At 32.6% G+C, this 13,247-nt stretch overlaps 1 non-coding gene across 1 annotated transcript; it reads left to right on the top strand.

Moving 5' to 3' along the window:
* Positions 1 to 12,334: 12,334 nt before the first annotated feature.
* On the top strand, positions 12,335 to 12,408 carry Trnat-agu (transfer RNA threonine (anticodon AGU)). The gene has a single exon. It is a non-coding gene; the product is annotated as a tRNA-Thr (tRNA).
* Positions 12,409 to 13,247: the final 839 nt, after the last annotated feature.

The following is a 13,247-nucleotide window of genomic DNA, read 5'->3' as shown; positions in this document are numbered from 1 at the left end:
TTTTGTTTACCAACGCAGTCGGTCCCTGAACGTCGTTGAGTCTAAACGCAACCATAGAGTCTAGTCTTATTGGCAAGGGGAAATCGCGACGGCTGACGTTCGCGTCTTGACGCTAGAATAGATTTTATTCATTTTTGCTCAGCGTCGTACTCAAATTTATTCTCTTGCTCTCAATTGAGTTGCCATATTTTAGGTAGAAATCAACAGTGCTACCAAATTTCAATGAGAATTTTTAACAAAACATATGGCAGTGCTGTTAAAAAACAAATATTTTCAAAGATTGGGGACGTTTTTTAACGAATTAATAATAAAATGGAAGATAAATATTTTTTTCAATAATTTTTATTGTTTATTAAATAATAAATTGATTTTGGTTTGCATAACGTACAATATTCTGTCAGAAAATGAAAACAAATAATTGACATTTTGTGCCGCTAGCCGCAAACTCTTTCGTTTGGTTTTCACGCCTGCGAAGAAGTATGACCCTGACTCGTGACTCTCTGGTTTCGTTTAGACTCGTTCACGGAACGACTTTGCTCAATGAACGCCGTCGGTCACTGAACGACATCACATGTGCACTGACTTTGACCAACTGAACGGCGTCAAATAAGAACAATTTCATATAAAGTCTGTTAAATTGAATGATGTAATATATTGCAGCTATTTTTCATGGAATGTGGTGCTTAAAAGATCAGTCAGTAAAATATGAAGCGTCATTTAAAAGCAAAGAACACCCATAAACACCAGAGGAGATGGAAATCACGGAAAAGAGTCAAAGGTGTCCTCAACGGACCACCATCCATTAAAAAGTGGAGAAAATAGATAGGAAAGTCCTTCGAATGATTGTGAAAGGTCATCATTCTGGACGATTGGTTGAACTGCCGGAAGTTAATTGCCAATTGAACGGAGTAACAATTTGAACGATATAAGCAACAGAAAGAGGTGAACGACCTATTTCACTTTTATGAAATGATCTAGTTCGTTCGATCACTGAAAAGAACGATATTGCCCAAGACTACACGGAAGAGATAAGATGAAAAGAGTAAAGAAATTCAGGAGCTTAAAATATCATAACAAAAAACAGCTGATCGCCATTATAGCTGTCAATATATTTTTAAAAGCCTTTGTACTTGGTATGTTCTATTGACCTCGAAACAAATTTATATATTTAATTCGCAATAATAAGAATAAATTTTCGGAGAAGAACAGCTGATATCCATTTGAGCTGTCAAAAGTCATTTCTGCTTATGATTCAACTCATGGCACAAAGAATAGGTAGTCCATTTAGAGCAGCTGATGTCTTGATTAACTGTCAAAGTGCGTAATTTCTACTTGAATTCGATGTGCAATGTTGCCAACCATGTGAAATATTGTATGGAAAATTTTGACAGATTGTCGAGAAAAAAAAACAAATGTTTTTGTTTTGATACATCACCTTATTATTGCATCATGTTTCTGATGCATATGTTTTGTATCTAATAGTATTAAAGCATATGCTACGTTTACACTGAAGAGGTGAAAAATACAAGACAAGTCGAAAAGAGTAAAGAAATCAAGGATCATTAAATAGCTTAAGAGAAACAGCTGTTCGCCACTTAAGCTGTCATATTGTTTTTCTATTTTTATGAACCATGTGGAAAAAGTTAGGAAACTTTTTGAAAGCTTGTCAGGAATAGAAAACCAATATATAATCTAGTAGCCTTTCTAGTTGGTCTCTTCTATGGACCTCGAAAAAAAACTTTAGAAAACCTTTTGAAAGCTTGTCCGGAATATAATAACCTTCCAGTTGGTATGTTCTATGAACCTCGAAAAAATTGCCGTTCTATTTCGAGGATTAATTTAATACGTTATAATAAGAATAATTCATCGGACAAGAACAGCTGATATTCATTTGAGCTGTCAAAAATCATTTCTGCATATGATTCCAGCAATAAAACTAGATATTCAGCAACATTGAAAAATTAATTCAGGATTTTTTTTCCATTCAGGAAGTCAATAACTTTAATTTCTAAGAAGTTTTGATAATTTAAAGCCAAAAATTATTAAAATTTTTTTCAGAAAGAAATTAAGATTGTATTTTCAGGAATTCGGTTTGCTTCCGACCTATTTACAGGATTAGATAGATTTCCAGGATAGATATTTAATACGTGATAAAAATAAGAATAATTAATTCGCCGGAATAAATCATCTGATATACATTTGAGTTGTCAAAATTCATTTCTACTTACGATTCAACTAATAAAACTTGAATTCAGCAAGAACTAGAAGTTATTTCTCAGAAGTTTTGATAATCTACAGCTAACCATTATTAAAAATTCTTCAGAAAGAAATTAACATAATATTTGTACCAATTCGATTTGATACCAATTTGAGTGGAATTAGAAATAAAATCTTCAAAATTAGCTCAACCATACCCTCGGCAGTCAAGCAAGGATGTCCCCTATTCTATTCTCACTCTACATTGACGACATACTTGAACATCTACATGGAGGAAAACCCATTGACATGAATATACGATTGCTTCTGAAAAGAATTTAGTGCATACAGACACAAATTGTATATTTTCAAAAAAAAATCCTAATTTATCTATATTTGTCTATAAGATGGTTAAATTCAGTTTCAATCATACCAAAATATTTCTGAGAAATGTTCATAATTTACAGCCAAAAATTATTGAAATTTCTTCAGAAAAAAATCATTACAGCCAGGTTTTTATTTCCAAAAATTCTCTCTCTGTACAAAAAATCTATAAATATTTTTCCTTTTGAAAATTATAGTTTAAATCTCTTTTAGCCTCAATAATATAATCATTTATATATTTCATAATTACCAGCCATAATTGTGAAATATTATAAGAAGATTAACGTAAGGGTATTCATATTCCTCTAAAATGATAAATCGTATTTGATTTTTGTTTTTATTTTCATAAATGCGTCCCATGTAAACGTACCATTATGTAGAGTTGCAAACTAGGGCTGTCAATCTACGTTGAATGCCATAATGATGTTTCAAATAAAAATTGCTTTTATAACTCAAAATTTTTATTCGCAGATTTATAATTCTTTCTTCCTTAAAATCAGCCAAAAATATAATTTGAATATAATGACAGTATAATTTATCCAATGTATGTCTATTCAATTTACTTTTTGGCAAACTCCACTTAAAACATTTAGAAATTTTCGATTTTAGAAACAGACCTAATTTTTACTACGAGAATTCACTACCAATATACTATATTACTACCAATATAAAAATTAAAATAAATTTTCCAATCCTAATTTCTAATACTTCTCAATAATTAACAGCCATAATTATTGTAAAGTATTAGGTCATGTTTGTATCAACTATTACTTTTTAAATTATCATATCTTAATATTTTTATAACACATTTGACACCGGATAAGTCTATTTGTCTGTCAATATTTCATATCAATTTCCCCCCCAACAGTTCGGAATTCCGATTCATGAATTACCTGAATTGTTATCTAGTTGCGCAAATACCCTGATGTGATCAGTATATTTAACTGTCAACATTTCATACCGATTATTCATCAGCATAGTGATGTGATCTCCGAATTTGCATAGTCACCTCTATGGCTATCTATTTACGTAAATACTCTCTAAATATCCAAAATATCACGCGATAAACCTACATTTTCCCACATTTAGTGTTAGGTTAATCTATTAGCCTCTTGCAGATATGCTAAGTACTGCGTCATTTATCACATGTCGGTTGTTTTATCTTTTACGACATTAGCCAAATTAGATAAAAATATGGCTTAGCACCTTTTGAGATTAGAGTATAGCTACTGTTCATTGACATTGTATCAGTTATAAGTAAAAAAAGATAAACTTCTATTTAAATAATGTCATGAGGTACTCAATAAATTCTTTGGACATTTATTTCATATTCGGTACAATCTGTTAATGAAGATGTGTTCATAATTACAGCAGCAACAGCTGTTTTAATTCATCATCTATCTACCTTATTTGATAGCTCATATTACCAAAAGAACAGCTGATAGTTAAATCAGCTGTTACATCAACGTCAAATCAAATGATTTTGTGAACAATGTATTAAACTAAGTTTCACAGTTCCATAAAGTGAACCATCGCTTATTGTGGCTTGGCCACATGTCATATTTCATTTTTTCCACCGATATGTCGAAAATATCTTCAAAAAATAACCTATTTACACATTTCTTTTACACAACATAATTCAGAATGCATTGATGAGCTCCATGTTATTGATGGTACAGCTGTTTTGATTCAACTTATTAAATCTTTCTCGGTTGATAGATTAACAGAACAGCTGATAGATGTATCAGCTGTTATCTAAAATCAAATGATTGTGTGACCAAGGTATTAAAATAAGTGTCATAGTTTCATGAAATGAACCATAACTTATCGATGACTGGTCACATGTCATATTTAATTTTTTTCACCAATTTGTCAAACATATTGTCAAATGAACTTCTTTTCACAATTTGTGTACCCATCGTTATTCTAAACGTATTGGGAAGTGTATTCATCGAAAAATCCACCAAGGTTTTGATAGCTCATGGCGCCAACAGCTGTTTTGATTTAGAGTCTAAACGCAACCATAGAGTCTAGAGTCAGCGACAGTCGTTTGCCGTGTGTTTCTTATAGGCAACGGGAAATCGCGACGGCTGACGTTCGCGTCTAGCGGCATGACGCTAGAATAGATTTTATTCATTTTTGCTCAGCGTCATACTCAAAATTTCTCTCTTGCTCTCAATTGAGTTGCCATATTTTAGGTAAAAATCAACAGTGCTACCAAATTTCAATGAGAAGTTATATCAAAACATATGGCAGTACTGTTAAAAAAAAACAAATATTTTCAAAGATTGTGGATGTTTTTTAATGAATTATTAATAAAATGGAAGAAAAATAATTTTTTTCAATAATTTTATCCAAATTCCTTAACATTATTGTTTATTAAATAATAAATTGATTTTGGTTTGCGCAACGTAAAATTTTCTGTCAGAAAATCAAAACAAATAATTGACATTTTGTGCCGCTAACGCCAACTCTTCCGTTTGGTTTTCACGCCGGCGAAAACGTATGACGCTGACTCGTGACTCTCTGGTTGCGTTTAGACTCTTAGCTTATTAAATCATCTTCGGTATCAGCTGTTAAATCTGTTATTAAATCTATCTTAAATCTAATTGTTGTCTGAACAAGTTATTAAAATAGGTGTCACAGTTTCACGAAATGAATCATGTGAATATATTTTCACCAATATCTCCTAAATATTTTCAAAAAAGCGAACATATTTACTCAATATAATTCAGAATGAATTGATTAATATATTTCTCTCAAATCACCACTTGTTTGGTAGCTCATCTGTATTTTTTAATCTATCTTACAAAAAGAACAGCTGTATAGATGAATCCATGGCACAACGAATAGGTAGTCCATTTAGCGCAGCTGAGGTCGTGATTAACTGTCAAAGTGGTTAATTTCTACTTGAATTCGATGTGCAGTGTTGCCAACCATTTGAAATATTATATGGAAAAAATTGACAGATAATCGAGACAAACACAAAGGTTTTTGTTTTGATACATCACCTTATTATTGCATCATGAGATGAATCAGCTGTTAAAACTGTAATTAAATTTTTTCTAGTCCACTTTCTATTAGAATAGAAGGTATAGGACCATTTTGTAATTTTTTTAAGCCCGTAGGCGTGATTAACGAACGTAAGACGAACTATGTAATTAAATTTACTTTTAAATCAAATAATTGTGTGAACAATGTATGCAACTTGGTTTCACAGTTCCATGAAATGAACCATCATTTATAGTGGCCAGGTCACATATCATGTTTCATCTCTCTTTCCTCTTCCTCAGTGATTTTCTCTTAGGGAAATAATTTATTCCACAAATCTAACCAAACAAATGAACTTTTTTGGGAGTTATATATCAGAAAATGTATGTCTTAAATAAAATATTAGTCTAAGGAATTTATAGTTATTTATTTATTACAAAAAAGTACACATAAAATAATGTTTAGTGCAAATGTAACCCAAAATAACTGTTAAAAAAGTTTAATAACCCAAAAAAAAAACAATGAATTCCTAATATCTCTCAAGTAAGTAAAGAATACCTTATTGTTGTAATAATATGCAAAAAAAAAATATATTCTCTAAAATAATATAAAACGTTACCCTGTACAATAAGTTAAATATTATTAAATTTATACACATTAATATGTAAATGCATAAGACATTGTTTACACATGGCAAATTTTGTTATAAAACTAAACTAAAAAAAAAAAACAAAATATTACAAAACTAAAATCAAAATTTAGCTTATATTCAAATTTAATAATAATATTTAATAATTATTTATATAAAAATATACAATAATTTAAAATAAATGTTACAAATTATAAATTAAATATATATTTTTATGTTAAAATTTTTTTTATAAATGAAATTGTAATAAACAGCCATTATTACAGCTCATTTATAAAAGATAAAAAAATGTATTAATGCTTTAAAAAAAAATAATAATATTTATATATACAGGGCAAAACACACAGAAACATAACCTATTTCTTATGTTGTCTCAGTTAGAGTCTAAACGCAACCATAGAGTCTAGAGTCAGCGACAGTCGTTTGCCGTGTGTTTCTTATAGGCAACGGGAAATCGCGACGGCTGACGTTCGCGTCTAGCGGCATGACGCTAGAATAGATTTTATTCATTTTTGCTCAGCGTCATACTCAAAATGTCTCTCTTGCTCTCAATTGAGATGCCATATTTAAGGTAAAAATCAACAGTGCTACAAAATTTCAATGAGAATTTTTATCAAAACATATGGCAGTACTGTTAAAAAAACAAATATTTTCAAAGATTGTGGATGTTTTTTAATGAATTATTAATAAAATGGAAGAAAAATATTTTTTTCAATAATTTTATCCAAGTTCCTTGATATTATTGTTTATTAAATAATAAATTGATTTTGGTTTGCACAACGTAAAATTTTCTGTCGGAAAATGAAAACAAATAATTGACATTTTGTGCCGCTAACGCTAACTCTTTCGTTTGGTTTTCACGCCGGCGAAAAAGTATGACGCTGACTCGTGACTCTCTGGTTGCGTTTAGACTCTTAAATGTCACATTAAAACGGAAATTTCAGCCATAATTTCCGCTTTCATTAGTTTACATTTATCACAGCCAACGGAAAAGTGCGTTTAGATTTACATAAATCCACTCGATTTCAAATGTCAATTCCACAGCGTATACGTCAAATATCCACTGTGAACAGGATTAACGTGACACATACGCTATGGAATTGACGTTTGAAATCGAGTGAATTTAGTAGTGTAAACGCATTCGAAGAAGCCAGTTTCTAATACGTTTTCCCTTTATAAAAACCATATAACACCTAAGAACCTATTTCATACTCTGCTTGTTTATTACCCTGTACGTAAGCCATATTTATAAGTATTAAACAAAAATGAAATATTTATTAATATTTATATTTGAAAACTGTTAAAAAAAACAATAAATGTTTTAGGGAATATTAACATATATATGTAGTTCAATTTTGTTATAGTTTCAAACAATTATGTTACAGTATTATTATAATTAATCTTAAATGAGTTTGTTCATCATTATATTATTAAAATTATTTTTTATGAAAAGAATTTTATTAAATAAATATTTTTTACATTATTTTATACAAACATAAATGGTTATTATTATTTTTAAAAAAAATTCTGCAGGAAATTAAATGTAAGGTAAGTATATAAATGCTGAGGATCGGGAAGGAGCATTTTGAAAAACGTCTGTTATCAAATAGTAGCAATGAAGTGGATACTCCAGAACCAATAATAGATGACGGTATAGAGTCAAGATGAAGTCAGTATAGCAATCAATTGGCTGAAGAACAATAAAGCAGCAGGTGCACGATAACTCAAAAACTAATAACCCAATCGATTCCAAATTTTTACACGTTTCTCTGTGAGTGTATAGCTATCGTATGAACTAGGATAAAGCCAATCGGCGAAGATCTTTCTTTATTTTTTAACTTAGTTAGTTAGTTTGAAAAGAGGGGTAACCACATGTCCATTATCACTTAAGCCATAGTAGGCCTGTTGTGCGCTCTAGGAAGGAAAAGTATTTTTTTATTCTTAAGTCTTTTGTTTGGTCTCAGGAATTCTGTGTTTTTACAGAAGTCCTTTAATATTTTCCATTTTCCCCCTTAGGTCATTAAGTTTTTTTCAGGAATAGTGTCTTTTCAAGAATTGGGTTCGGATGAATGCAAAAGCTGGGCAGTGGCATCAGTTTCGTTGTCTTCCCCATGCTGCTGCTTCCCGAACACCCAATCTTGTGTAAATGTGACTGCAGGTGGTGTCAGAATGCCTATCAGCTGATTATAACATTTGGGTCTCCCCATTTTTTGTGTTTTTTCCAAGTCCTCTCGTTATTCCAGAGTGTTTTGTGCGCCTCTTTCGCCCATGACCTCATTTCTAGACGTGAAGCGCTGAAAGGTTTTGCACTGTTCACATCTATGTTGATTAGGTCCGTAGCACGTCTTAACTTAGTTTGTGGTCAAAAATCGGCGATTTTCCAAAAATATTTTTTCAAAGGTCGAACTATTCAAGACTGGTGGTCAGATGCTGGTAAGGAGTATGTACCAGCTGATTAGTACAAATTGGCTAGAAGAATGCATGCCCAATGATTGGAACCTCAGCATTCTGTCTCCCGTGCATAAAAAGGAGACAAGGCGATATGTGAGGAATAAGTCTCCTTCTCATCGCATATAAATTTGCTATCCTGCGTACTGTGTGAACGACTGAAGCCAATTGTCAATGACATTATTGGACCTTACCAATGTGGCTTCAGACCTGGAAAATCCACCATTGACCAGATTTTCACTCTGCGCCAAATCCTCAAAAAAAAAACCCACGAAAAACACCTCGACACATTCCACCTATTCGTCGACTATAAAGCCGCATTCGACAGCCCTATCCGTTCAGAGGTGTATAAAGCCATGTCTGAGTTTGGCATTCCTGCAAAATTAATTCGGCTATGCAGGATAACTTTAACAGGCACAAAATATGACCAGTTAAAGTCGGAAAGGACCTCATGGAACCCTTTAATACCGAACGAGGATTCAGACAAGGTGATTGTTTGTCGTGTGACCTTTTTAACATCCTCTTGGATAAAGGTCATACGAGAGGCAAAAGTGAACAGAAATGGCACTCTGTACACCAAACAACACATGTTACTCGCCTACGACGATGACATCGACATAATGGGTCGAACATTGAGAGCGGTAACAGCCACATTTGAACACATTGAGAAGGAGTCTGCCAGTAAACGGCGAGAAGACAAAACTGATGCGCAAGACATCCAGTAGACTCGGACCAACTGTGGAAATTCAGAACTACAGCTTCGAGGTAGTCAACGATTTTATATACCTTGGTACCGCCATAAGTAAAACGAATGACATCAGTTTTGAAATTCAGAGAAGGTTAGTGATGGCCAACCGATACTACTATGGTCTGAGGAAACAACTCAAAAGCAAGGTCACCTCCCGCTAGACCAAACTCACACTCTACAAGACGCCGACACTACCCGTGCTGTTATACGGATCTGAAGCATGGGTACTTATGCAAGCAGATGAGGCAGCTCTTGGAGTGTTTGAGAGAAAAAATTTCTGAAAGATCTATGGAACGATCTGCGTTGACGGTGAATATCGCCGTCGAATTAACCATGATTCTCGGACATCGACATTGTTAGACGTATTGAGCTGCAGCGACTACGTTGGCTAGGTCATATTGTGAGAATGGATGAAAATGCCTCAGGCCAGAAGGCATATAAAAGCGAACCAGCTGATGTTTCACGCAGAAGGGGAAGGCCAAGAATACGTTGGAAAAATCAAGTTGAAGGCAACATCGCCGAAAATGGTATTTCAAATTGGAAAAACTGCGCAAAAGACTGACGCGCGGGGAAATATTTTCTAAGCTCGGCTCATGGAACGAAAGTTCTGTCACAAGCCAGTTAAGTAAGTAAATATAAATATTTTTAGTATTGGATATACACCAAAATACGTTTTTTTTGTACATTCTTTGACATATTTTGAATATATGTTCATATTTTTTAATTATTTTTAACTCGGCAAATCCACCAACAACTCAGAGAATTTCTTTCATAATTATATTCCAATTTTTCTTATTTTAATTCAATCAAAATTGTTCGGCACGCCAATGTGCCATCAACGGTTCACATTGATCTATTTATACAAACGACTTTATTTGACAAATCATTCACCAGCTGAACAGCTGCATAGATGAATCAGCTGTTAAATCTACCTTAAATCGAATGATTTTGTGAACAGTGTCTGCGACTAGGTTTAAACAGTTCCATGAAGTGAACCATCATTTATTGTGGCCTGGCCACACATCATGTAGCTGTATAGCAAAAAATATGACAACAGCTGAAAAAAATTGAACATTTACAAAATAATAATAAATAATATTAAACGATTATAAAGCAAAACTTGTATATATTCTTTTTTCACCTGATTGGAGAGGAATTTCTATTGGAATTATGAACATATTGAACAGCTAAATGGAATTGGAATTGTGTATGTATACGTAAACAAATATCAGCTGACTGACTTTATATCATTTTAATACGAGTTTAAACAGCTTGGATTTAGTACCTCGATTTAGAAATAAATTTGATTTGGAAAACATAGTCTAAACTCTTGTTATTACAAAATGAATATAAAGGAAAGAAGTTTTTTAGTGTTAAAACGCGAAAAATAAATGAAACACATTGATGTGACCGACTAAATTTTTGATACTATTTTTGGTGAACAATTTGTCCTTTGCCTAAAGCTCTTCGGTCGGCCGAAAATGTTTTCCCAGAGAGAGCAATCAATTGAGATCTGAGAACAAGGTTACTTTTAAAGGTACGACAACATTATGTTATAGTTCCTTTTTCAATGTAGGTACTGTCGACTATTTTCCGAGCTACAGTATGTCAACAATGACTTTACACATGGATAATATAATAATTAATATTATTATAATATTTATACCCTACACATCTATGTTGTAAAGGTATTATAACTTTGTGTGGCCCAAAGAGTTTGCAACGCCGCGATGTATTGGTCCTAGACTCTGGCTCCTATGGTTTTTGGTAAAGCTCGGTTAATATTTAGAGGATGAAATACACTTCGAACTAGACCAAGTCTGTTTTTCTGATCGCTATAGATGCCACAATTATAACCGGAACGTCACGAAATTTATATGGATAATGATCGGTCAATATTTATCCGGTCAATTGGACCCAGATATTTGTGAAAAAAAAACAAAATTTGTATTCTATGGCTTATATATTTAAACCTGAAAGATATATATAGTTGACAGTTTATCAAAAAGGAGTGGTTGACCTTTAAATTGATAACCATTATATGCGAGTGTTATATTTAAACTTTCCCGGGATTTATGTAATTTTAATAATAATGGGTCAATAATATAGCGTTGATGGCTAGGAAATTTTGCATGAGGTTCAGTTTATGATCAATGAAATATACCGAAGGATGAAATATACCGAAGACTTTTTCTAGTCGCTCCAGAACATCACAAATTTTACATGGGGAAAGCGATCTGACCAACTAATTCGAATGGCTGTTATGATAATGAAAATAAATATTTATCGGGTCAAATAAAGCCACAGAAGAGCTATTGACATCAAATCGGTCAAGAGAATGCAAATATCGCGAAATTGTACCCGGCTCGGAATACATATCCGTGGAAACTGAGCGTTCAGTGGCTGTTGTGTAGGGTAATATATGGTTGGTCCCGCCGTCCGATATTTGCGTTAAAAAAATAAAATAAAAAAACGAAATTAAAAAAGTACAATTTATTCAATGTGTAAACAGATTATTGATGAGCTCTACAATAAGTCCTGAATACTCTGATATATTCTGAAATACCCAATGAAATGTAAATGTATCCTCGGCATATTTAGAAATGTGATTTGGTGCTGCCATTCTTATCAATTGAAAATGAGTTTCTCCCTGAACCACTCAAAAAGTTGTCATACATTTATTTACCTTTTCAACCATTTAATGGAAATACAACCATGTATATACACTAAATAGAGACTACTTAACGAAACGTCAAATTGTCGCAATGGTTGGTAACGCGGTTAGTGTAAAGCAATGGCAATACTAAATTCGTTTATATTCAAGACACCAACCGTTTCCTCCAAAATATCGCTATTGTGATTGAATTCTCTTCGCCACGCTTTTTTCTGTTGTACCTTTGCCCACCGCATGATAACATGGCGCCGTGGCTTAGTTGGTTAAAGCGCCTGTCTAGTAAACAGGAGATCGTGAGTTCGAATCTCGCCGGGGCCTATCAGTGTTAAACAAAGTAGTTTTTTAATATTACTTTTTTGAAAATAATTTAAAATTGTTTTGAAAATTAAATTGTATTAAATTGTAATTAATAATAATGTAATAAAATTAAAAAATATATATTTAATAAGTGTATAAAATAATGAGAATTGTAAAATGTTGATTAAAAATATATGTTTTGAATCTTCCGCAGGAAGAAGACTCCTGCAGCTCCACCACAGGAAGAGGAATTCCTGCAGCTCTTCCACAAGAAAAACTCACGAATCAAGTCTTTTAATGAATGGTACATACAAATTGCTACCCCAAATATTTCCCCCATTAGTTTTAGACCTCATATTTGGACTATCTGATTTGAACAAAACTTTAGGCAGTCAGATGTTTTTTAATGTTAGAAAATGGGACTTAAAAATATTATTGTAGACTTTAGCAAGGCGTGGATTTATAAAAGACTTTAGCAATATTTTTATTTTTGGAGACTTTAGCAAGGCGTGGATTTATAAAAAACACATTTTTGGAGACTTTAGCAAGGCGTGGATTTATAAAAACATATTTTTGGAGACTTTAGCAAGGCGTGGATTTATAAAAAAAAATACTTTTGGGGACTTTAGCTATATTTTTGGAGACTTTAGCAAGGCGTGGATTTATAAAAACATATTTTTGGAGACTTTAGCAAGGCGTGGATTTATAAAAACATATTTTTGGAGACTTTAGCAAGGCGTGGATTTATAAAAACATATTTTTGGAGACTTTAGCAAGGCGTGGATTTATAAAAACATATTTTTGGAGACTTTAGCAAGGCGTGGATTTATAAAAACATATTTTTGGAGACTTTAGCAAGG

This window comes from Musca vetustissima, unplaced genomic scaffold (genome assembly GCF_032173495.1).
Source record: "Musca vetustissima isolate MV318-11 ecotype Yass unplaced genomic scaffold, APGP_CSIRO_Mvet_v1 utg11468, whole genome shotgun sequence".
Taxonomy (NCBI): Eukaryota; Metazoa; Arthropoda; class Insecta; order Diptera; family Muscidae; genus Musca; species Musca vetustissima.
The sequence above is the reverse complement of the archived record's forward strand: the minus strand, read 5'-3'. Positions and strand labels throughout refer to the sequence as shown.